The 27,162-nt window shown below is 45.3% G+C and overlaps 1 pseudogene; it reads left to right on the top strand.

Annotated features, from left to right (window-relative positions):
* The first annotated feature begins 13,080 nt into the window (after positions 1–13,080).
* On the top strand, positions 13,081–14,664 carry LOC124676843 (annotated as a pseudogene).
* The last annotated feature ends 12,498 nt before the right edge of the window (positions 14,665–27,162 follow it).

Genomic DNA, 27,162 nt, shown 5'->3' with positions numbered 1-27,162 from the left:
TAATCCAACACATGTTTCTCACACTTGGTGATTTGGAAGAGGGGGAAAAGAAAGATTTTGTTTTAGAAACCCTTCTTAGAGAATTTGGTGGTCTAGCAAGAGAGGCTAGAAAGGTCTTTGCTAAATTTAATATGCTTGGTTCTCATACTAATTTTGTTAGCCTCCTTGAAAAAATGGATATGGATAGGATAAGGTACACTAATAATGTTAATGATGGAGGGGAGATCAAAGCACCAATACCATGTAAACTCCTGGCTATGAATGATGCACTAGAAAATAACTATGCTTGGCTTGTTCCTGAAAATTTGTTCGATGAGAGTAGCAAGCCCAAGACTAATGAAAAGGGAGACGCTGAAACTTATGTATCCAATATACTATGCATGGTTGAGAAAACTCCAAACCCCGCTGTAGGTGCACCACCCTTCGATGTTACTTGAGATACACTTTCTGCGCCTAGCTGAAAGGCGTTAAAGAAAAGCGCTTATGGGAGACAACCCATGTTTTTACTACAGTATTTTTGTTTTATATTTGTGTCTTTCAAGTTGTTTACTACTGTAGCAACCTCTCCTTATCTTAGTTTTATGTTTTGTTGTGCCAAGTAAAGTCTTTGATAGAAAAGTAAGTACTAGATTTGGATTACTGCGCAGTTCCAGATTTCTTTGCTGTCACGAATCTGGGTATATCTCCCTGTAGGTAGCTCAGAAAATTACGCCAATTTACGAGCATGATCCTCAGATATGTACGCAACTTTAATTCAATTTGAGCATTTTCGTTTGAGCAAGTCTGGTGGCCTAATAAAATCCATCTTTACGGACTGTTCTGTTTTGACAGATTCTGTCTTTTATTTCGCATTGCCTCTTTTGCTATGTTGGATGAATTTCTTTGATCAATTAATGTCCAGTAGCTTTATGCAATGTCCAGAAGTGTTAAGAATGATTGTGTCACCTCTGAACATGTTAATTTTTATTGTCCACTAACCCTCTAATGAGTTGTTTCGAGTTTGGTGTGGAGGAAGTTTTCAAGGATCAAGAGAGGAGTATGATGCAATATGATCAAGGAGAGTGAAAGCTCTAAGCTTGGGGATGCCCCGGTGGTTCACCCCTGCATATATTAAGAAGACTCAAGCGTCTAAGCTTGGGGATGCCCAAGGCATCCCCTTCTTCATCGACAACATTATCGGGTTCCTCCCCGAAACTATATTTTTATTCGGCCACATCTTATGTACTTTGCTTGGAGCGTCGGTTTGTTTTTGTTTTTTGTTTTGTTTGAATAAAATGGATCCTAGCATTCACTTTATGGGAGAGAGACACGCTCCGCTGTTGCATATGGACAAATATGTCCTTAGGCTCTACTCATAGTATTCATGGCGAAGTTCTTCTTCATTAAATTGTTATATGGTTGGAATTGGAAAATGATACATGTAGTAACTCTAAAATGTCTTGGATAATTTGATACTTGGCAATTGTTGTGCTCATGTTTAAGCTCTTGCATCATATACTTTGCACCCATTAATGAAGAAATACTTAGAGCTTGCTAATTTGGTTTGCATATTTGGTTTCTCTAGAGTCTAGATAACATCTAGTATTGAGTTTTGAACAACAAGGAAGACGGTATGGAGTCTTATAATGTTTACCATATGTCTTTTATGTGAGTTTTGCTGTACCGTTCATCCTTGTGTTTGTTTCAAATAACCTTGCTAGCCTAAACCTTGTATCGAGAGGGAATACTTCTCATGCATCCAAAATCCTTGAGCCAACCACTATGCCATTTGTGTCCACCATACCTACCTACTACATGGTATTTATCCGCCATTCCAAAGTAAATTGCTTGAGTGCTACCTTTAAAATTCCATCATTCACCTTTGCAATATATAGCTCATGGGACAAATAGCTTAAAAACTATTGTGGTATTGAATATGTACTTATGCACTTTATCTCTTATTAAGTTGCTTGTTGAGCGATAACCATGTTTCTGGGGACGCCATCAACTACTCTTTGTTGGATATCATGTGAGTTGCTATGCATGTCCGTCTTGTCTGAAGCAAGAGAGATCTACCACCTTCATGGTTGGAGCATGCATATTGTTAGAGAAGAACTTTGGGCCGCTAACTAAAGCCATGATTCATGGTGGAAGTTTCAGTTTGGACATATATCCTCAATCTCATATGAGAATAATAATTGTTGCCACATGCTTATGCATTAAAGAGGAGTCCATTATCCGTTGTCCATGTTGTCCCGGTATGGATGTCTAAGTTGAGAATAATCAAAAGCGAGAAATCCAAAATGCGAGCTTTCTCCTTAGACCTTTGTACAGGCGGCATGGAGGTACCCCATTGTGACACTTGGTCAAAACATGTGCATTGCAAAGATCCGGTAGTCCAAGTTAATTAGGACAAGGTGCGGGCACTATTAGTATACTATGCATGAGACTTGCAACTTGTAAGATATAACTTTCATAACTCATATGCTTTATTACTACCGTTGACAAAATTGTTTCATGTTTTCAAAATAAAAGCTCTAGCACAAATATAGCAATCGATGCTTTCCTCTTTGAAGGACCATTCTCTTTACTTTTATCTTGAGTCAGTTCACCTATTTCTCTCCACCTCAAGAAGCAAACACTTGTGTGAACCGTGCATTGATTCTTACATATTTGCATATTATACTTGTTATATTACTCTATGTTGACTATTATCCATGAGATATACATGTTACAAGTTGAAAGCAACCGCTGAAACTTAATCTTCCTTTGTGTTGCTTCAATACCTTTACTTTGATTTATTGCTTTATGAGTTAACTCTTATGCAAGACTTATTAATACTTGTCTTGAAGTGCTATTCATGAAAAGTCTTTGTTATATGATTCACTTGTTTACTCATGTCATCACCATTGTTTTGATCGCTGCATCCACTACATATGTTTACAAATAGTATGATCAAGGTTATGATGGCATATCACTTCAGAAATTATCTTTGTTATCGTTTTACTCGCTCGGGACGAGCAGAACTAAGCTTGGGGATGCTTGATACGTCTCCGACGTATCGATAATTTCTTATGTTCTATGCCATATTATTGATGATACCTACATGTTTTATGCACACTTTATGTCATATTCGTGCATTTTCCGGAACTAACCTATTAACAAGATGCCGAAGTGCCGGTTCCGTTTTCTGCTGTTTTTGGTTTCGAAATCCTAGTAACGAAATATTCTCGGAATTGGACGAAACGAAAACCCAGGGCCCTATTTTTCCACGGAGCTTCCGGAAGACCGAAGAACACACGAAGTGGGGCCACGAGGTGGCCAAACTATAGGCGGCGCGGCCCAAGCCCCGGCCGCGCCGACCTATAGTGTGGGCCCCTCGTGACGCCCCTTGACCTGCCCCTTCCGCCTACTTAAAGCCTCCGTCGCGAAACCCACGATGGGGAAAAACCACGATACGGAAAACCTTACCGAGACGCCGTCGCCGCCGATCCCATCTCGGGGGATTCCGGAGATCTCCTCCGGCACCTGCCGGAGAGGGGATTCATCTCCCGGAGGACTCTACACCGCCATGGTCGCCTCCGGAGTGATGAGTGAGTAGTTCACCCCTGGACTATGGGTCCATAGCAGTAGCTAGATGGTTGTCTTCTCCTCATTGTGCTTCATTGTTGGATCTTGTGAGCTGCCTAACATGATCAAGATCATCTATCCGTAATTCTATATGTTGTGTTTGTCGGGATCCGATGGATAGAGAATACCATGTCATGTTAATTATCAAGTTATTATACATGTGTTGTTTATGATCTTGCATGCTCTCCGTTTCTAGTAGAGGCTCTGGCCAAGTTTTTACTTTTAACTCCAAGAGGGAGTACTTATGCTCGATAGTGGGTTCATGCCTGCATTGACACCAGGACAGATGATGAGAAAGTTCTAAGGTTGTGTTGTGTCTGTTGCCACTAGGGATAAAACATTGGCGCTATGTCCGAGGATGTAGTTGTTGATTACATTACGCACCATACTTAATGCAATTGTTCTGTTGTTAGCAACTTAATACTCGGAGGGGTTCGGACGATAACCTGAAGGTGGACTTTTTAGGCATAGATGCAGTTGGATGGCGGTCTATGTACTTTGTCGTAATGCCCAATTAAATCTCACTATACTTATCATGTCATGTATGTGCATTGTTATGCCCTCTCTATTTGTCAATTGCCCGACTGTAATTTGTTCACCCAACATGCTTTTATCTTATGGGAGAGACACCTCTAGTGAACTGTGGACCCCGGTCCATTCTTTAATACTCGAAATACAAATCTGCTGCAATACTTGTTTTTACTGTTTTCTCTGCAAACAATCATCTTCCACACAATACGGTTAATCCTTTGTTACAGCAAGCCGGTGAGATTGACAACCTCACTGTTTCGTTGGGGCAAAGTACTTTGGTTGTGTTGTGCAGGTTCCACGTTGGCGCCGGAATCTCCGGTGTTGCGCCGCACTACATCCCGCCGCCATCAACCTTCAACGTGCTTCTTGGCTCCTCCTGGTTCGATAAACCTTGGTTTCTTTCTGAGGGAAAACTTGCTGCTGTGCGCATCATACCTTCCTCTTGGGGTTGCCCAACGAACGTGTGAAATACACGCCATCAGGAACATAAGAAATTATCGATACGTCGGAGACGTATCAGTGCCTTCCAACAATCACATACCATGAAGGAGTGTCTATTTGCAAAATTAAGTTGCTTACTGATGAATCAGAGCAAAACATGTGAAGAGAATTATTAATGAAGGTTGATTAATTGGGGGTTGGGAACCCCGCGCCAGCTCTTTTTGCAATATTATTGGATAAGTGGATGAAGCCACTAGTCCATTGGTGAAAGCTGCCCAACAAGATTGAAAGATAAACACCACATACTTCCTCATGAGCTATAAAACATCAACACAAATTGAGAAGCATTTGAAGGTTTAAAGGTAGCACATGAAGTATTTACTTGGAATGGCAGGAAATACCACATAGTAGGTAGATATGGTGGACACAAATGGCATAGGTTTTGGCTCAAGGTTTTGGATGCACGAGAAGCATTTCCTCTCAGTACAAGGCTTTGGCTAGCAAGGTTGTTTGAACCAAACACATGTATGAACTAGTACAGCAAAACTTACATAAGAACGTATTGCAAGCATTATAAAACTCTACACTGTCTTCCTTGTTGCTCAAACACAATTACCAGAAAATATCTAGACCTTATAGAGACCAATCATGCAAACCAATTTCAACAAGCTCTACGGTATTTCTCCACTAATAGGTTTAAACTACATGATGCAAGAGAAACATGATCTACTTGAGAGCTCAAAACAATTGCCAAGTATCAAATTATCCAAAATAATATGAGGCATTTTCTTTTTCCAACCAAATAGCAATAAGTGCAATAGCTTCCAACTTTTGTCATTGAACATTAAAAGTAAAACGAACAACACAAGTGTTCATATGAAAAAGCGGAGTGTATCTCTCCCAAACAAGGATTGCTAGGATCCGATCTTATTCAAACAGAAACAAAAATAAAAAACACACAGACGCTCCAAGTGAAGAACATAAGATGTGACCGAATAAAAATATAGTTTCAATAGAAGAACCTGATAAGTTGATGAAGAAGGGGATGCCTTGGGCATCCCCAAGCTTATACGCTTGAGTCTTCTTGAAATATGCAGGGATGAACCACGGGGGCATCCCCAAGCTTAGACTTTTCACTCTTCTTGATCATATATCATCCTCCTCTCTTGACCCTTGAAAACTTCCTTCACACCAAACTTCTCATAAACTTCATTAGAGGGGTTAGTACTCAAAAAAAAAAACTTAATCCACTTTAGCCCTGTAGTGACACATTACAAGTACTCAATAAAACATTAGCTACAGCTCTCCACGTCTAGAAAGCCTCACTTAAAGTCCACAAGAGACAATGCAAAAAACAGAGACAGAATCTGTCAAAACAGAACAGCCAGTAAAGACGAATTTTTAAGAGGTACTTCCGTTGCTCAAATCAGAAAACTCAAAACTAATAAAAGTTGCGTACATATCTGAGGATCACTCACGTAAATTGGCAGATTTTTCTGAGTTACCTACAGAGAATCATACCCAGATTCGTGACAGCAAGAAATCTGTTTCTGCGCAGAAATCCAAATCTAGCATCGAACTTCTATTAGAGACTTCACTTGGCACAACATTGCAATAAAATAAAGATAAGGAGAGGTTGCTACAGTAGTAACAACTTCCAAAACACAACAAAACAGTAGTAAAATAAACACATGGGTTATCTCCCAAGAAGTGCTTTCTTTATAGCCATTAAGATGGGCTCAACAGTTTTAATCATGCACTCGCAAGAAATAAGAGTTGAAGCAAAAGAGAGCATCAAAAAGCAAGTTCAAAACACATTTAAGTCTAACCCACTTCCTATGCATAGGAATCTTGTACACAAATAAATTCATGAAGAACAAAGTAACAAGCATAAGAAGATAAAACAAGAGTAACTTCAAAATTTTAAGCATATAGAGATGTGTTTTAGTACCATGCAAATTTCTACAACCATATTTTCCTCTCTCATAATAATTTTCAGTAGCTTCATGAACAAACTCAACAACATAACTATCACATAAAGCATGTTTCTCATGATCCATAAACATATTATTTTTATCAAGCTCAAAAATAATAGGATTAAAACTTTCAAACCCACTTTTATCAATAATGTAACAAGATGATTGATCATTCTCAAAAGATATGGGACTCATAGATAAATTCAAGAACTCTCCAATCCCATTTTCATTAGTAGTACAATTAATATTATCAAGTAACATAGGACCATCATCTAGAGATTTATCATAAACATTTGCCAAGCAAAACTCTTTAGTACCATGCATTTCGACATCAGGCACAAACAAAGCATTACTATAAAATTTATCAAAGTAGCATGGATTATCATAAATAACAGTAGCATAATTATTCTCACAAGTTTTACTCATAGGTACTATTTCAAGAGAATCCATAGGAACATAACATTCGACCTCTTTCGGTGAGCATGGAGGACAATCAAATAGTGTCAGAGATAAAGAGTTACTCTCATTAGAAGGTTGGCATGGGTAGCTAATCCATTCTTCCTCCTTTTGTTCATCACTCTCCTCTTCTTTTTCATCCAATGAGCTTTCCGGTTCATCACTCTCCTCCTCTTTTTCATCCAATGAGCTTTCAGGTTCATCAATTTCTTCTTCCACTGATTCCTGCAAATTGCGAGTACATTCTTGTGCATTAATGAGTCTCTCTTTATAATCAATGATATAAGGATTATCACTGTAGCTTTCTATGCAAAAATTAAGAATAGAAGAGACATAATCTTTAAGGTCCTTACAAACAACACAAGTTTCATAATTTTTAGACATGAAGGATTCTATCTCAGAAGCTCCCATAAATAAGACAAATTGTTCTACCTCTTCGAACCCAAAATGAATATAGTTATTCCAATTATAGTTCATAATTAAAACTTCCTCACTAAAGCCACATTGAAATTTAAGATGTTTAGTATCCTGTTTAGAGCAACAGTTTATACCATGGCGTTTAAGCAAGATTTTAGCAATTGTATTCAGTTTTTCTATCACAGCACTCATAACTTTACCCGTTCTTGATTCTCTATAGTTATTATATAATTCAATAAGATCCAAATAGGTTGTAGGTTCTCCCATAATAGCAGTTTTTAATTTTTAGGTTTTTCAATTTTTTATGGATTTTCGGGTATATAGGGAAAATAAAACAAAACAAAAACAAAATTAAACTAAGCAAAATAATACTAGACAGAAATAAACTAAGCACAACAAAATAAAATATAAAAAAAGAGAGAGGTAGAGTGTACTCCCCAGATGAACTTATGAGTAGAGCTATGCCTCCCCGGCAACGGCGCCAGAAAATAGTCTTGATAACCCACAAGTATAGGGGATCGCAACAGTATTCGAGGGAAGTAAAACCCAAATTTATTGATTCGACACAAGGGGAGGTAAAGAATACTTATAAGCCTTAACAACTGAGTTGTCAATTCAGCTGCACCTGGAAAATCACTAGTAACAGGGGTGATGTGAAAGTAGCAGTGATATGAGAGCAGTAGTAACAGTAACACAGCAGCAGTAGCAGTAATATGAGAGCAATGGCACCAGAAAATAGTTGATACTACTTCCAATGTCATATAGAACGAGTATATGATGATGAAAGATGGACCGGGGTTCCCAGCTATCTACACTAGTGGTAACTCTCCAATAACAAGTGTTGGGTGAACAAATTACAGTTGGGCAATTGATAGGATTGAAATAGCATTAAGACAGAACATCAAGATTATTAATCATGTAGGCATGTTTTCCATATATAGTCATACGTGCTTGCAATGAGAAACTTGTACAACATCTTTTGTCCAACCAGCCAGGTGGCAGCCGGGCCTCAAGGGAATCTACCGGCAATTAAGGTACTCCTTTTAATAGAGCACCGGAGCAAAGCATTAACACTTGGTGAAAACATGTGATCCTCATATCACAGCCTTCCCCTCCGGTTGTCCCAATTTCATCACTTTGGGGCCTCGGGTTCCGGACAGCAATATGTGCAAACAACTTGTAGATACAATCTAAGCAATAAGTATAGAGCTTAAATCTAAGATCATGCCACTCGGGCCCTAGTGACAAGCATTAAACACAACAAGATTGCAGCAACAATAACTTCACAAACTTTATAGATAGACTAATCATAATGTAACAATCCATCGGATCCCGACAAACACAACACCGATTACATCAGATGAATCTCAATCATGTAAGGCAGCTCATGAGATCATTGTATTGAAGTACATGGGGGAGAGAATACCAACTAGCTACAGCTAGAACCCGTAGTCCATGGGGGAACTACTCACGGAGCATGGTGGAGGCGATGGCGTTGATGGAGATGGCTTCCGGGGGCACTTCCCCGTCCCGGCAGGGTGCCGGAACAGAGACTTCTGTCCCCCGAAACGGAGTTTCGCGATGGTGGCGGCGCCCCTGGAGTCTTTCTGGAGTTTCGTCAATTGGTATCGCGTTTTTAGGTCGAAAGGGCTTATATAGACGAAGAGACGGAGTCGGAGGGTGCCTGGGCCCCCCCTCACAATAGGCCAGCGCGGCCAGGCCTGGGGCCGCGCCGCCATGTTGTGTGGTGGCCCCCTGGCCCCTCTCCTACTCTCCTTCGGTGTTCTGGATGCTTCCGGGAAAAATAAGATGTTTGGCGTTGATTTCGTCCAATTCCGAGAATATTGCCCGAACAGCCTTTCTGGAACCAAAAACAGCAGAAAACGAGAAGCTGGCCCTTCGGCATCTCGTTAATAGGTTAGTTCCGGAAAATGCATAAAAACATTATAAAGTGCAAGCAAAACATGTAAGTATTGTCATAAAACAAGCATGGAACATCAGAAATTATAGGTACGTTGGAGACGTATCACCCTCCGCCTCCGTATCCATACCCCCCCACCACCTCCACATGCTCCACCTACAGGTAGCGGGAGTGGGACTGTACCTCCTTACCCACCACCTTCGTACGGTTCATACGCTCCACCTCTGTATCCATGCGCGCCATATGGTCCGTACCCCCACCACCTCCTGAAGCCAGTGCTCCAAGCTTCGAGTCCGATGCCGCGGAAACAATCCTACCAACGCGTCCAAAGAGGCTTGACTGGACAACTGCGGACGAGGAAAAACTGGTACTTTACTTACCCATCACATATTTATTTCGGGGTTGGTTCTTGCTTGGATTTTTCACTAACAATATCTATTTCGGGGTAGGTTCATGCTTGGGTTTTTAACTCCAAGGACTCTGTCGCCGGTAATTGCAAGACCGGCCCTAGTTTTTGGGGTCAGATAGCTGCAACCTTCAACTCTACCTCGGATCCTGCCCGTAATCGGACCTCGAAGCAACTGAAGGATCATTGGAACGCCTACAACAAGGAGGTGTCCCTGTTCAATGCATACCACATCCAAGAAGAAGCGTTACGTCAGAGTGGAGCAGACGATGCAATGGTCATGAAGGCGGCAATGGCGAGGTACGCGAATGACAAAAGAGTGACTCAGCCTTTCAGACGGCACCACTGGTGGGAAGCTGTTCGCAATGAAGCGAAGTGGAAAGGACAACATGGTCCTGGTAGTGGATCCGATTCCACTACCAAGAGAAGCCGTCTGGGAGTTTCTGGTGAGTACAACTCTAGCGAGGCGACGACGGAGGAGGAGCGTCCAACGGGCCGCGATAGGGCCAAGGCCGCGACACGTAAGGATAGGAGGAAGGGGAAGGAATCCTCATCAAGCAGTGAGGTAGCAAGTAAATCCTTCGCGATGAAGAACATGTGGAATGGTTTAGTGAAGGCTAAGCTACTCAAGCAATGGAACAAAATGAAAGACACATCAACCGCCGACATGAACGAAGCAGAAAAGCGCAAACATGCGAAGGCTATCCAGATGGTGGAAAAAGAGCTTGGCCTCGGCGGAGGAGGGCGGCTGATCCCCTCTGGTTGGCTGCTGTGCTGACCAACTGCGACCTTGCAGTTCTTCCTCTTCCGATTCATCGACCTTGCAATGGACTATCGGTCGCACCACGGGCTCGAGTTCGAGGATGCCGGAGCGGCGGCTCTGGATGGCGGGCTACACGGTCTGGCTCTCTCCGGCGGGCAGCGTAGTAGCGGGTGTTGACTGCATACTTCGGCCATGTGGATGGCGAGGTGTGCGGTGGCGGATGGTCCTGGCTTTGTCGCTGCTAGCGGTCAAGCCCTGATCTAGACCTGGAGTTCTCGGTCCGCTATGGTGGGTTCCCCGTCGGGACGCTTGTGCCTTAGACGTGGTGGGTGGGGGAGGTCGAGCAAAAGCTCTGTGCCTTGGCACCGGCGGTGGTGTCACCTGTGGGTGTCACAATCCTCTTGGGGCGCCGCTTTGACCTTTCCCCTTCCTTCCGACACTCAAGGTGAAAACCTACGTCTGCCTCGGGTAGGCGCGGCGATGGCGGCGCTTGGCGTCGTGACCCTCTTGAGGGCATTGCTGTTGAGTGAGGGTGTCTCCCTGGCGCGCCGGTGTCTCCTGAGCTTCTTCTCGGCAATTCTTTGGAGGCGTTTAGTTTAGCGTTTTTAGCGAGTCTTGTCGTGTATCTTTGTATGTTCAGCCTTTGAGGGCCTTCTCAACACCTTGTATCGTTTGGCCGTGTGGCTTTATTAATATAAAGCGGGGCGAAAGCCTATTTCGAGGAGGAGGAAGATGATGACAACGAGGAGGAGGAAGAGGATTAGAATTTATTTTTTATTTATTATGTAATTTTTAAAATTTATTATGCAATTTTATTTATTATTACGTAATCGGTAACATTTTGAGTTGAATAAAATAATTTTCTTGCATTATTTTGAATGTCTAAAAAAAATCGAGTGAAATAACTTAATCTGAAAAAGAAATGGTGATGTGAGAGAGAAGTGAGAGCTGGCACTATAGCCCACTGACACCGTTAGGTGAGAGTGGGGTGAGAGTAGGGTGAGAGTGAGGGTAAAAGCTGACATGGCGAGGCTATAACAGGTGATGCACTGGCACCAGCCTTATTCTGCCTCCGTGCTACGTGCTCCATGAATCACGGGAGAATATATATATGCCCTTTGGCGCAAAGAGACGAGGATGGGGGGCAATCTGAAATGTTCAATATAGTAGGATGTACCGCTATAAAAACTTTCCATGATCCACGTGAAAATTTATGCAGAAAGATATGATATCTTTCCAAATTCCCTTATTTGTTGTACTATAATTCGTTGTTGAGGTAACATCGGACGGTGTAGGTCGGACGTTAAGATGGCGATTTGACGGTCCGGATGATTCCAATCTTTTTCACCAAACGCGTTATATGACCTACGACCAAATCTAATATAATAGTAAAGAAAAAACGGAAGCAAATTTGATGCGCATGAGCACCTGTGCTCTCAGTTTTTTAAAAATTTACAAACTATACATTTTTTTGCGGGGGAAAAGAAGATGACATTAAATCCACGATCTTACAGAAAATCCCAGGACACAAAGAAAATGACAAAGCAGTCCCTCCTAGACTCCAACTACGCCGGCGCCATGGACTAGCCGGTGGCGCGCCGGATCTGCAACAGCTCCACTGATGGCCTGGATTGGAAGCCGCCCTCCAGCAGCCGGGAAGTCACTGGGCAACGGCCCCGGAGGACCTGCACCCAGGGAGACCATCATCGTCGCGTGAATCATCACCTTCGTCTTCACCTTGATCTTCGAACGGAACCGTCACCACAAGGGATCCGGCAGAGGACAAACGTACAACACGAATCCAAGGATCCGCGAGTACGGAACAAGCAGGTGCACTGCCGCGAAGCTCCACCGAGCGCCGCCGCCGAAGGGGACACACACCTCCACAAAAATCCTCTCCGGCGCGACCACCACCTCCATGGTGTCGCCGGTAGGAGACCTACCTGACCCTACGCTATACACACTGCGAGACGGGGATCCCCAACCTCCCGCCGTCGGAGCGGCCGACGGAGGCGGGGGATCCAACGAAACGACGGTGGCTTGGTGGATCGGCTGTTGGGATCCAAAAATCACCCTCTGCTGAAGAGGGAAAGCGTCCAGGCACCACGTCACAAGCGTAATTGACGGCAATAGTAGTACAAACTATACATCTACGTTTCAAAAAAATCATGACAATTATTCTATAAAATACATACAGATGTTCTGAATATTCGTGCGAAATTTCGGTAGAAATTGCACTCTATTTTAAGCTACAGGAAAAAAACAAATTTATTGCTACGTATAGACATAGATACTTGTCAGAAATTTCTCTTTTTTATAGCTCAAAATACAACATATTGTTTTCCAAAATTTATACTGTACCTTCGGAATGTTTATATGTATGTAGGTATTTAATTCGAATTTTTTTAAAATCTAAAAGATATATCTTTTAAAAATTAGAAGCACTGTTGCTCATGTGCCAAAGATACTTTTGGACAAAAAAACTCATTACTTTCTTGACGTTGTGTTGTCCGTAGCTCATTTTGGTTACATTCGTATCAGTATTTTTCCTCTAGCCAGCTGCTTCCCTGCTCACTCTTCCGATCTCCTCTTCCCCCAAATTAGCAGAGCTAGGCGAGCAGAGCAAAGCGGCCATGGAGAACCTGCTGTCCTCAACCCCGTCCCACTCGACGCTCCCGGACCACTTTGTCTTCCCGCCAGACCAGCGCCCGCCGGCCTCCACCCGCACCGTCTCCCTCCCCGTCATCGACCTCTCCCGCGGCCGCGACGAGGTCCGCCGCGCCGTCCTTGACGCCGGCAAGGAGCTCGGATTCTTCCAGGCCAGTCAAAACTCTCACCCAGCTCTTCCAATTTGAGATCCCCTTGGCTCCTTGCTCAATCGTCCTGATCGCCGCGTGGTAATGTGTGCAGGTGGTCAACCACGGCGTCTCTGCTGAGGCGATTCGGGACATGGAGGCGGTGTGCGAGGAGTTCTTCCGGCTGCCGGCGCCGGACAAGGCGCCCTTCTACTCTGAGGACACGGGAAAGCCCAACCGGCTCTTCTCCAGCACCACGTACGAAATCGGCGGCGAGAAGTACTAGCGGGACTGCCTCCGCCTCGCCTGCGGCTCCCCCGTCGGCGACACCAAGAACGACTGGCCAGACAAGCCCCAAAAGCTCCGGTAAAAACAATAATCGCAACTCGATCATGTAATCTCCCCCTAATTTCTGTTTGATCTGACTAATTTCCTGTTCTCGCTTGGCCTGCGTCGCAGCGAGGTAGTTGAGAAGTTCGTGGAACCGACGAGAGGCGTGGGGATGGAGCTGCTGCGGCTGCTGTGCGAGGGCATGGGGCTCCGGCCGGACTACTTCGAGGGGGACCTCACCGGCGGCCACGTGATCATCAACGTCAACCACTACCCGCCGTGTCCTGCCCCGGGACTGACGCTCGGCCTGCCGCCGCACTGCGACCGGAACCTCATCACCCTCCTCCTCCAGGGCGCCGTCCAAGGCCTCCAGGTCTCCTACAAGGGCGACTGGATCAACGTCGAGCCCGTGCCCAACGCGTTCGTCGTCAACTTCGGCCACCTGCTCGAGGTAATCATCCGTTGATCGCGTCTCCTTTTGCCTCAAACTGCTCATTTTTTTGATTTTTTCAGCGCACGCAGCGATTGATTGATGGTTTTGCTTGTTGTTGATGCAGATTGCCACCAACGGGATCCTGAAGAGCATCGAGCACCGGGCGATGACCAACGCGGCGGTGGCGCGGACGTCGGTGGCGACGTTCATCATGCCTGGTGCAGACTGCCTCATCGGCCCAGCGGAGGAGCTCGTCGGCGAGGGCAACCCGCCGCGCTACCGCAGCGTCACGTTCGACGAGTTCATGCGCGTGTACAAGATCGTCGGCGCGCGGAGGGAGAACGTGGAGAAAGCTTTCAAGCTCTGAGCTCAGTTCGAATGATTCTGACAGATCTGTTGCAGAGCAGCCAAAAAAGAACAACTTCATTACTGTTGCTGATCTATCTGCTGCGAAATGATAATACCTGTAGTAGAAGATGCAAATTCAGAATAAAGCTCTATAACTGAAGAACCTTCACAAGCTCTACGATCAACACAAACTAGTCTGGCACTTCTATTATAGCAATGCCGTGTTTGGCCTGTTCAATGTTCCGTGTACATCATTTGCCATAAAATGGAAACTGCGTGATGAGGTTCCCAGCGAGATAATGCGTTAGCTGCACCCGATCAGTGAGGAAGGCCGGCGTTTGGAGTCATCCGGGGAGAAAGCGACTACTAACACAACTTTCGGCGCTTATCTCGCATGAAGAGATGGCGACGCCTGATTTTTCTATTGCCGTCTATTTTAATTATTTGTGTTGATAATTGTATGATAATTCACACGTTTATGTATGTGTACAGGTATAAGGTGTTAATCGTGCCCGTTGAGAGTGAAGTGCAGTACAGAGACGGTGTGATTTTGTTGAGGAGAAGGATGTAAAACTATGGAGAAAACAAATAAGTTTATAGGCTTTTTTTTTTGTTCAAGGGATGTTGATGTATGTGGCAGTCAGCAGAGGCAGGATTACTGGCTAGCTCAATTCTTTTTTAGATAGAAGACACCGGCAGTAACAAGTAGTACATACAAAAAAAAAACAGCTTACAAAGGTAGCATGGAAGATGAGTGAAAAAGTTACAGGCACAATGGAAAGCTTGACAGGATCAGCAGTGGCGGGAGACTCCAATCTGTCTCTCACTGTCTCACACCAGCGTGGAGGGAACGAATCCTGACGAATAATCATCAGTTCCAACGCTTCTAGGACCGACTTCTACACATGTAAATACATAGATATTCTATATAGGTATACCTTCGATTGTGAACTTATTCCTCAAATTCCAGAAGAACTAGCATAGGCCCGCACAGCAGATCAAAAGGAACACTTTTAGTTTAGCTCACATAATCGAAATTTTGACACAGAACGGAATTGCCAAAAAAAAACCACCCTATAGGTGACGGCACAAACGATACGTGGCAACATTCCGTCGTGGGCTGTGACGGTGCCACCGGCATCGGTGCTGGCACGGTAGCGAGCGAGACGACGCCGTCAGCCGCTGTCGTGCGCCAACCAAGGAAGTGGGCCATGCCACCACCTCCTATGGCGGCAGATCCACGTTCCTGGGTGCCTCCACCGACGCTGGCGGCAAGCATACACACACCTAGAAGCACACACGCACACACTTTGCATGCAACAGTTTGATCCTATTTCTACTCTACTACCTACACAATCGCACAAGGTTGAGTCACTGCCAAGTTTGTAGATTAGGAGCTAGTCTCCAACGGCACCACGTATGTCAATCCGCCTTTGGCTCCATGTCTAACTACTTCCTGACTTAGCTACTGGTACTCCACATCAAATGTGCATGTAGCTTGATTGACGCATCACAATGTTGGAGATATGCCCAGGAGGCAATAATAAATTGGTTATTATTATATCTTTGTGTTTATGATAAATGTTTGCATCCCATGCTATAATTGTATTAACCGGAAATATTAATAGTTGTGTGTTATGTAAACAGAAAAGAGTCCCTAGTAAGCCTCTTGTTAAACTAGCTTGTTGATTAATAGATGATCATGGTTTACTGATCATGAACATTGGATGTTGTTAATAGCAAGGTTATGTCATTGGGAGAATGATATAATGGACACACACCCATAAGAAGCGTAGCATAAATCAAGTCATTAAGTTCATCTTGTTATAAGCTTTCGATACATAGTAACATAATCCTTCGACCATGAGATCATCTAAATCACTTACACCGGATGGATACTTTGATTACAACAAACGCCACTGCGTAAATGGGTGGTTATAAAGGTGGGTTTAAGTATTCGGAAAGTATGAGTTGAGGCATATGGATCAAGAGTGGGATTTGTCCATCCAGATGACGGATAGATATGCTCTGGGTCCTCTCGGTGAAATGTCGTCTAATTACCTTGCAAGCATGTGACAAGGTCACAAGAGATGACATACCACGGTACGAGTAAAAAGTACTTGTCAGTAACGAGGTTGAACTAGGTATGGAGATAACGATGATCAAACCTCGGACAAGTAAAGTATCGCGCGACAAAGGGAATCGGTATCGTATGTTAATGGTTCATTCGATCACTAAGTTACCGTTGAATATGTGGGAGCCATTATGGATCTCCGTGTCCCGCTCATCGGTTATTGATCGGAGAGGAGTCTCGATCATGTCCGCATAGTTCACGAACCGTAGGGTGACGCGCTTAAGGTTCGATGTCGTATAGTAGATTTGGAATATGAGATGGAGACCGAATATTTTTTGGAGTCTCGGATGGAATCCAGGACATCACGGGGAGGTCCAGAATGGTCCGGAGAATAAGATTCGTATAAGGGAAATTAATTTTTGGGGTTCGGAAAAGTTCGGGATTTTTCCGGTGGAAGACCGAGAAGGTTCTAGAAGGTTCCGGGGGGTCCACCAGTGGGCCCACGACCCTAGGAGGGGCCACATGAGCCGTGGGGGTGCAGCCTAGCCCTAATGGGTCATGGTGGGATCTACCGTATCATCTTGGTATCAGATTTCTAGTTTTTCTCGGTAAGCCATCCACAATCCACCCCATAGTTAAGTTGTGAGTGTGTTCCTATCCAGAAAAAGCCATAAAAAGTTAGGGTTAGGGTTTGCCATAGCCTTAGATTACACTAATTTTGAGCTTTTAGTTGTTTTTCGTAGTTGTTTTTGCGTATCTTTTTCTTCCATCTAGTATTGTTAGGGTTTGAGTCTCCATTATCATCTAGTTTCAGTTTTTGTTACTCTGAGTTCACATAGCGTACAGTGTGCTTGTTCCCAACCATAGACACAGCCTTTCGATATAAGTGACTAGGAACTTTTCCAAAATAGACTAGTTTTACCGCTCGACAGGCTGCTCGTTAGGTTATCGGTGCTTTGCAATTTCTGTTGGCCGTGTTATCAAGGAGTTGAGTCATAAAATCAAAAAAAAAAGAGAAAATAGAAAAGAAGCAAAAAAAAGTTACATAGCTGCGTGTTATACAAAAAGAAAAATCCAAAAAGAAAAGTGAAGTGCTAGTAGAATCAAGTGAAGGCCTAAGTTTTCTTTAACTGCACCCGTAGTTGAGCAATCTTGTGCCTGTCCCGTTGAGATTTACTAGCGTCTCTCGAGTGCATTGCAACCTTTCATCCATATAGTTGCATTGCCACATTTATCACCTTGTGTGATTATCATTGGTTTCCTACGGTCAGCGCTAGAGCTTGTTATTGGTGCAAATAGGCAGCCCACCTACAGCCCCACATATATCCTGCTTTGCCGTGTGATTTGTTCTTATACCCTTGATATTCGCTTCCGTACATCCGTGCACTAGTCCGTCAATCCAAGTTGGTAAGCAGTACTAATTCACTTTGGAGCGGTAAGATTTACCTTTCTTATCAGTTTTGAGTGAGTTGTGAGAGTACCACCAAAGACTTTTATTTAGTGCACTAACCTACTAATCATGTCTTCTGAGGATGTTGATGTGATGTAGAAAAAGGATCAAAATGCTATAGTTACTTGGGTCGAGTATGAGGCACTTCGTGATCATCTACAACGTGAAATCTGTGTTGCTAATGAAGTGTTGGACAAGGATATTCAGAGTGTCCACTTGAAGATCGATGAAGCTACTACAGCGGTTAACACCGTTCAAACATCGATGACGACTCTTCAAGCATCTATACAAACTTTGACTAACGCCGTTGGTGAGATACGTACAATGGTACAACCACAACAACCACCACCTGATGAAGATGGCAGTGTGCAAGGCGACAATGCAGAAGCTGCTAATGCTCAAGGGCGTGGGATTGGTCGTGGTCTTGGACGTGGCGTTGGTGACGGTCTCCGTGGTCGTGGTTTTGTCCCCGTCGGAGCCCAACGTATTCCACAACAACAAGAAGATGGTTTGGGTAAGCCCAAGTTCTCAATTCCCAGATTTGAAGGAGGTACTGATGTTGAGGAATATCTCACATGGGAGCTGAAGATTGAGAGATTATGGCGTTTACATGACTATACTGAAGATAGGAAGATCAAGCTTGCTTCTTCTGAATTTGATGGCTATGCATTGCGTTGGTGGGATGGACTTGTTCGTGCTCGAGAAGAAGATGGCGAGCTGCCTATTATCACATGGCGTATTATGAAGGCGGCAATGAGAGCTTGTTTTGTTCCTACCAATTACTTACGTTCAGTTTTTGACAAGTTGACCCAATTGAGGCAAGGTGTAATGATGGTTGATGCTTACTACATGGAGATGGAGATGCTTATGCAGCGTGCCCGTGTCCGTGAGTCTCTTGAGATGACACTACAACGTTTTCTGAATGGTCTCAGGTTTAACATCAAAGGCATTGTGCGTCATCACAATTACACCACTATGAATGAGCTGCTACATCATGCAAGAGAAGCTGAATCACAGTTGGCTGAAGAACTACAAATGAAGGGTCGTGCTATGGGAGCTGGGCGATATACGCCTAGGACGCCACCCTCCACGCCGCCATCTTTGCGCCCTGCGGATGTTTATACTTCGTCTAGCAAGCCGGTCTCTACTTTGGCCAACACAAAGAAACCCGTTCCTGCAGCAAGTGGAACTAGTTCTAACATGTCGACAGCGTGCAACCGCGATATGGCTTGTCATACATGTGGTGGCAAGGGTCACTTCAAGCGAGATTGTCCAAACCGCAAAGTTATGATCATTAATGAGGACAATGAGTATGAAACAGGAGATGATGTTGATCCCAATGCTCCAGATGAGGATGATTATGACAGTGATGGTTATGATGCTTTTTCGTCTGAAGCTCAAACTATTGTTGTGTCACAACGTGTTCTTAATGTGCAGTCAAGTGCATCTACACAGCGCTGCAATTTGTTCCAGACAAAGGTACTAGTTGGTCCTGACAAAGCTTGCAAGGTCATTATTGATGGTGGGAGTTGTCGTAATCTAGCAAGCAAAGAGTTATGTGCCAAGCTGAAACTGAAGTATCTACCGCACCCGCATCCATATTATATTCAGTGGTTGAGCAATAATGGTGAGATGAAGGTGGGCCACATGGTGTGTGTTGATTTTGAGATTGGACCGTATAAGGATTCCATTGATTTTGATGTGGTTCCTATGACGGTGTGTCACCTATTGTTGGGCCGGCCATGGCTGTATGACCGTTCTGTGCAACACAATGGCCGCGCCAATACATATCACTTGGAGTTCAAGAGCAAGAAAATTAACTTACAGCCTATGTCACCACAACAAATTGTCAATGAGTCTCATCAGAAAATTGAAGTAAACTTGGAGGATGCATCTATAGATAGGCAAGAGAATTGTAATGTCGTGAGTGATATAACGAAAAGTGAGAGAGTGAATTCCTTAGTTTCATTAGCTACCAAACAAGACATGAGAGAATTTAGTGAGGATCCTACAGCCATGCCTCTTGTGCTCATGTACAGGCGTATGGTTTTGGTTTCTAACGACATGACCCCTCTTCCTCTTGGTGTTTCTAATGTGTTGCAGGAATTCAATGACGTGTTTCCGGAGGAGATACCCGCATGACTACCACCATTGCGTGGTATTGAGCTCAAATAGACTTGATCCCCGGTGCCTCGCTGCCCAATAGGGCGCCATATAGAATGAACCCCGAAGAGACGAAGGAGATACATAAGCAAGTACAAGCGCTACTCGACAAAGGTTATATCCGCATAAGCCTTAGTCCTTGTGTTGTTCCTGTTATTTTAGTTCCTAAGAAAGATGGTACATGGCGTATGTGCGTAGATTGTAGAGCGATAAACAACATTACTATTCGATATCGTCATCCTATTCCCGTTTAGAGGATATGCTAGATGAATTGAGTGGTGCTGCTGTTTTCTCTAAAATTGATTTGCGTAGTGGTTATCATCAAATTAGGATGAAAGAAGGGGATGAGTGGAAAACAGCCTTTAAAATAAAATTTGGTTTATATGAGTGGTTAGTAATGCCTTTTGGTTTAACTAATGCACCTAGCACTTTCATGAGACCGATGAACCATGTTTTGCGTGATTTTATTGGCAAGTTTGTGGTTGTGTATTTTGATGACATATTAATCTACAGCCGCAATGAATCTGATCATACTATACATATTCGACATGTTTTGCAAGTGTTGCGTGATAGTAAACTCTATGGTAATCTTGAGAAGTGCACATTTTGCAAAGATAAGGTCATATTTCTGGGTCATGTTGTCTCTAAGCATGGAGTAGAAGTAGATGTGTCTAAAATTGAAGCTATTCAAAATTGGCCTACTCCTATGAATGTGAGTCAAGTAAGAAATTTTCATGGTCTGGCTGGGTTTTATCGACGTTTTGTGCCCAATTTTAGTACTATTGATGCACCTTTGAATGAATTGACTAAAAAGGGTGTTGCATTTGAGTGGACCGTCACCCAAGATCATGCTTTTGATGAACTGAAGAGATTGTTAACTTCTGCACCGTTGCTTGCACTTCCTGATTTCAATAAGCAATTTGAGATTGAATATGATGCTAGTGGTATTGGAATTGGTGGTGTGTTGATGCAAGAGGGTCGCCCAATTGCATATTTTTCTGAGAAACTTTCTGGTGCTAAGTTGAACTATCCTATTTATGATAAAGAATTGTATGCTTTAATTAGAGTTTTTGAGGTTTGGCAACATTATTTGTGGCCAAAAGAATTTATCATACATTCTGATCATGAAGCTTTGAAATACCTGAAAGCCCAATCTACTTTGCATAGGCGTCTTGCTAAGTGGGTTGAGTTCATTGAATCTTTTCCATACATTATTAAGCATAAGAAGGGAAAAGATAATATTGTTGCTGATGCTCTATCTAGGAAAACTATGCCATTAACTCATCCTGATGTTAAAATTCCTGGATTAGAAGTACTATGTGATTTGTATGCCACTGATCATGATTTTGCTGAACCATATCACTTGTGTGCTATTGGTAAAGTATGGGAAAAATATCACATACATGATGGGTTCTTGTTTAGAGCTAACAAACTATGTGTTCCAGAATCGTCTGTGCGTTTGCTCTTATTGCAGGAATCACATGTTGGAGGTTTGATGGGTCACTTTGGGCGTGAGAAGACGCTACTCATGCTCGCTGATCACTTTTATTGGCCAAAGATGAGGCGGGATGTGGACAGGTATGTGAAGAGGTGCATTACTTGCAACAAGTCCAAGTCCAAACTGAAGCCTCACGGTTTGTATACTTCTTTACCGGCACCTACTACACCATGGGAAGATATAACTATGGATTTTGTGTTGGGTTTGCCGCGTACTAAACGAGGCCATGATTCTATATTTGTGGTAGTGGACAATTTTTTTAAAAATGTCACACTTTATTGCCTGCCACAAGAGCGACGATGCGTCGCATATTGCTAACCTGTTTTTCAGGGAGATTGTACGACTACATGGAGTCCCGAAGACTATTGTTTCTGATCGTGATGTGAAGTTCATGAGCTACTTCTGGAAGACACTTTGGGGAAAGCTGGGGACAAAGTTACTTTTCGGTACTACTTGTCATCCCCAAACCGATGGTCAAACCGAGGTGGTGATTCGAACCTTGTCACAACCGTTGAGATCCATGATCAAGAAGAACTCGAAGGAGTGGGAAGAGTGTTTGCCGCATGTGGAGTTTGCTTACAACAGGGCGGTACATTCTACCACAGAGTTGTGTCCTTTTGAGGTGGTGTATGGTTTCAAACCCATTACTCCACTTGACTTGTTGCCTTTGCCCATACATGAGAGAGTTAATATGGAGGCATCCAAGAGGGCAGATTTTGTATGGAAGATACATGTGAAGACTAAAGAGTTGATAGAAAAGAAAGGCAAGAGCAATGCTGCAAGGATGAACAAGAAGCGCAAGGAGATGTTGTTCAAGCCTGGTGATATGGTCTGGGTACATTTTCGCAAGGATAGATTTCTGAAGCTGCGGAAGTCCAAGTTGCTTCCTCGTGGTGCTGGTCCTTACAAAGTGCTTGCCAAGATCAACGATAATGCATACTCGATAGATCTTCCACTTGATGAGTTTGGTGTCAGTAATTCTTTCAATGTTGCTGATTTGACACCATATGACGGAGAAGACCTTGGAGCGTCGAGGTCGACGCCTTTTGAAGGGGGGGGGAGATGATGAGGACATCCCTACTACACCACTACCTCCGTCATTGCAAGATGAAGATGAAGCTGTTGTGAAGCACAAGTCCAATGAAGTTCGGATTGGACCTATTACAAGAGCTCGTGCGAAGCTACTTAAACAACAGGTGAACTTGTTCCTAAACGATACTTTGATTGATGAGAACTTTATACTGCCTAAGTCCTGTTACTTATGTATCATCAGGTATGAAGAGGAGACAAGCTTCGCACGAGGAGGAGATGAGCAGTTGGACATGAAGATGGACGTGAAGCTGGACATGGAGCTGGACATGAAGATATCTCATGGACGCGCGAGGGAGGAGCGGGAGGCATGCGCGAGAGGAGACGACATAGTCCAGGCCGGCCCAGCACCCAGTCAGACCGGCCGCCACGCCGGCGCGCCCGGTCCCTGGCCCGGTCCAACCGGGCGGCACGCCGGACCCAACCCGGCGCCAACTGGACGCCCTGCTGATGCCAACCGGACGGGTTACTGTGCGACAATTCCAGCACGCGATCGCAACCCGGTCCCTGGCCCGGTTTGAACCGGCCAGCCCGGTCCCAGGTCCGGTCGACCGGCCCCCAGACCGGCCGTGTCCGAGTCTGTCTCGACCAGATCTATTCTGGGTAGGTTATTTTCGTACTTTTTCGACCTGAGGTCGTCCCGGACGCCTATATAAGTGCCCAGGACGCCCCCAAAGTTATTTTAGACCACGTTTAAGATAAACCCTAGTTCTTAGTTGTTTGCTATGCAAAACTATTGAATCCCAACTCTCCAATTCATTGCGATCTGGAGTTTTATGCTACTGAAAGTTTGTGTGATCTGATGTTCCATTGGGGATTAGAAGATTGCAATCTACCGCTTCGTGGTCGGCGGCTACATGCGCAAGTGTGTGGAGTTGCGAATATCTTGCAGGGTTGAGAGCTGTTGCATTGGCGACAGAAATCAATCGAGAGTCTTCGTCGGTGTCATACAAGTTATCCTCCTCATATCATCGATTCCATCCGCTGCTACCATCGCGTGTTCATCACCACCCGTCGCTTACTGAGAAGATCGGACAACCCCATATCAGGCGCACTAGCCCCTCAAGGCCCAGGCCGACCACCCGTTTAGGGTTTCCCCAAAACCCTAGGAGGGAAAGACTTGGGGGGCAAGTCTCCCTCCTCCCTCTTTGGTCGCCGGCCCTAGGACTTGGAGGAGGGGCCAAGGCAACCCTGGCCGGCCTCCCCCTATATAAAGAGGGGAGGGGGCAGGGCGCAGCCCTCCTTCACCCCTCCAACCCTAGCCGCCCTCTCCTCCTCCACCACAATCTGCACCGGCTTGGCGAAGCCCTACATAATATTCTCCTCCACCACCACCACCATGCCGTCGTGCTGCTGGGATTCCGAGGAGACCCACACCTCCGCTGCCCGCTAGAACGGTGAGAGGAAGGACTTCATCGACACCGTACGCACGACCGAGTACGGAAGTGCGGCCGGATTGCAGCACCGGGACGATCGTCTACATCAACTACGAGATCTGATCTCGTTAAGGCTTTGGATCTTCGAGAGTTAGTCTCTCATATCTCTCGTTGCTCCGATCTCATAGATTAGATCTTCGCTTTTTCATAGATTGGATCTTAAATTTATTCATCTTTGCGGTAGAACTTTTTTGTTTTTCATGCAACGAACCCGTCACACAATGCATAGACTACTTCCTAATTAATTCAACCATATGCAAGTCCTAGTCTATTCTGCATGCGTTATTTCTAGTTAACTAATCCACTACTAACTTGCATGTACTCATGATCTTATCTCCATGTGAATACGGTGCCGCTAGTACTTATGTACTGCTAGGTGTTTAGGCTTGCGGCCAGCACCGGTGGAGGCTCCTGGCCACCACGCGGACCTGCTGCCATAGGATGTGGCGGTATGGCCCACTTCCTCGGGCGGCGCACGACGGCGGCTGACGGTGTCGCCTCGCTCGCTACCATGTCGTCATCAATGCCGGTGACAGGGCTTGCTGCCACAGCCCACGGCGGCATGTTGCCACGTGTCGCTTGGGGGCCATGCCGCCACGTATAGGGTGGTCTATTTTGCCGATTCCGTTCGCAGGTGGCTCTTTTTAGGAGGTGATTTTTTGTGTCAAAATTTCCACTTAATCGGGTAACAGCTTATAGACGTCGGCAAAATATGAGGCTTCCAATACCAACTTCTAATTGTGCTCCACATGAATTTAGCAAGCGTACATGAGAAGATACAATGACTGTGTCCTCAAACTCCCTACATAAGAGCAAGTACAATAAGTTCTAGTCAGCTGGTTATAAGGATTAAAATAGTATATTATTACTTAGTTGGAGGAGAGAGAGGAGAAAAGAGAAGGAGAGTGAGCTCTTTTGCAAGAGTCAGCTCTAGCACGTATTCCTAGGCACTTTGTGATAGTGAAAGGTGGGATATACATTGATAAAGTACTACATTTTTATGGCTCACTATTGTATATGTTGGTTCTAAGTTAACTATAGATAATATAGTACTTAGCTTATAACCAGCAGCTAGCTACACTATTGAAATTGCTCTAAGGCATACTATTGAAATTGCTCTAAGACACACGAGCATCTGGAAGGGCCCTGTCTTTGGAGAATGTTGCCTGTTTTTTAGGAGAATGGTGATCCCCAAAATCACGCTAAAGTGCTTTCTCGGGATACCTTCGCGGAGAACCTATCTGAAGGTTCTAGTGCCCCGAAATGAAGTCTCAGCCTCTCGGGAAATTAACAATTGGTCTCCTTCAATCACCTATCCAAGGATTTAGTGCCCACGAGATGCAGTCTTGGGGAATTGACAGTTGGACTCCCACAATTTCTCTGATGAGGTTGTCTCATTTGCAAGAGCGAACTCTTATCATTCTCTTCGGGCTGTAAACGCAATTTCTATGAATCTTTCTCGTAAAGATCCATTAGTAGAGTTTATACCAACTGAGACGTGCATTTCCGAAGAGGACTACTTCAAATATCTTGGACTAAACCTCGGCCCGTTCCCCCCGTGTCACACCCAGGCGACACCGGGGGCGACCCTCCTCCGCCGCCTAACCTTCTCCCCGGCCCTCCTCGCTGCCGCTGCCGCCGGCCCTTGCCGCAGTGGCGGCGGATCCGGCTTCCAAAGGTGGCTCGGGGGTATCGAGTTAGGTGCTGGTGGCGCCGGGGGCCTGGTCGGCGCGACTGGGACGACGGCGGGCGCGCGGACGCCGGGGCGGCGGCCCCGAGTTGCGCGGCGCACGGGAGATCGGATGGCGGACCGTGGCGTGGCTTGGGCTACGCGTCGGCGGCCGGGGAGGAATCGGCAACGACGTTCGCAGGGGTGGCGGCATGGAGGCTGCTGGGGGCTGCGCAGGGTGGTGTGGGTTGTGCCAAATCCCTTCTGGCTAGCGGAAGGTGTCACGGTTTGTAGGGTTTGTGGACGGCGGTGTTGGCGTGCCCCGGCTGCCCTGCCGGTAAGAAGGCCTCAATGGGAGGGTGCAAGCTCCGGGTGAAAGCTCAACTCGACTCCGGTCGGTGCCAGCGATGGCGACGCCCTGGGGTGTCGTTCCCCTTCTTGGAGGCATCATCATGGGGCTCCTGCCTCTCCAGTCTCAAGGCTTCGTGCTCTCCTGGTGAAAACCCAAGCTCGGGCCTCGGCCGAAGCGGGCGATAGCGGCGGTCTATTCGTTTTCCTTCTTGGAGGCATCGTCTTGGAGTGCATGGCCTTCACTTCGCGATGGTGGTTTGCTTGCCGTGTTGTGTCATCATGCTAGCGGCGATGGAGGATGTCGAGGTGGCGGCCTCGGGTAGGTTTGTCATGGCTTGAGTGCAGACCTTGGCCGTGTGGGCGACATGACAGTTGGCTCGATCGGACGCGTCCTTGATGGGACGGTCGAATTTTATGTCGGGGCGGCGGCCCCGGATGAGTTGGTGTGTTGCCTGTGGTCTGCGGCCGATTGCCCTGTGCGGCTTCGGTTGCAGGTGGTCGGTTCGTGCGGCTTTGTAGCTCGAGAACGAGCGGTGGTATGTCGGGGCGGCGGCCTCGGAAGGTGGTGGTCTTGGTTGACGCGTCGAGCAAGATGGAACAGTGGAATGTCGAAGCGGTGGCTTCGAGTGTTCGCCAACTTCAAGGGTGTTTGATCTTGTGTCGCGTGGGCGATGAGGTGATTCTCGACGTTAGTCATCGATGTGTTAGGCTAGCTTGTGCGGCAACAACAATGGTGCTGAGCAAGCCTTGGTTGCGACAAGACAGTTTTAGTCTCCGTTCCGGCGTGTCTGAATATCTTCGTGTTGGTCTCCCCTTGCTGTGAAGACGAAGTCACCTTTGGGCGGTGTACGATGACGGTGCGGGTTATGCGCTTCTCCTCTCCAAGCTCGTCTTTAGAATCGAAGCTGCCGGCCTCTCCTCGGGAGCCATCTATTTGGCATAGGCCACTATAAGCTTCACGTTTGTGTAGCTTCTGTGAGTAGTTAGGGTGGCTCGGTATGCCCCT

Source organism: Lolium rigidum, chromosome 7, assembly GCF_022539505.1.
Source record: "Lolium rigidum isolate FL_2022 chromosome 7, APGP_CSIRO_Lrig_0.1, whole genome shotgun sequence".
In the NCBI taxonomy this organism is placed as follows: domain Eukaryota; kingdom Viridiplantae; phylum Streptophyta; class Magnoliopsida; order Poales; family Poaceae; genus Lolium; species Lolium rigidum.
This window is presented reverse-complemented; position numbering and strand designations above follow the sequence as displayed.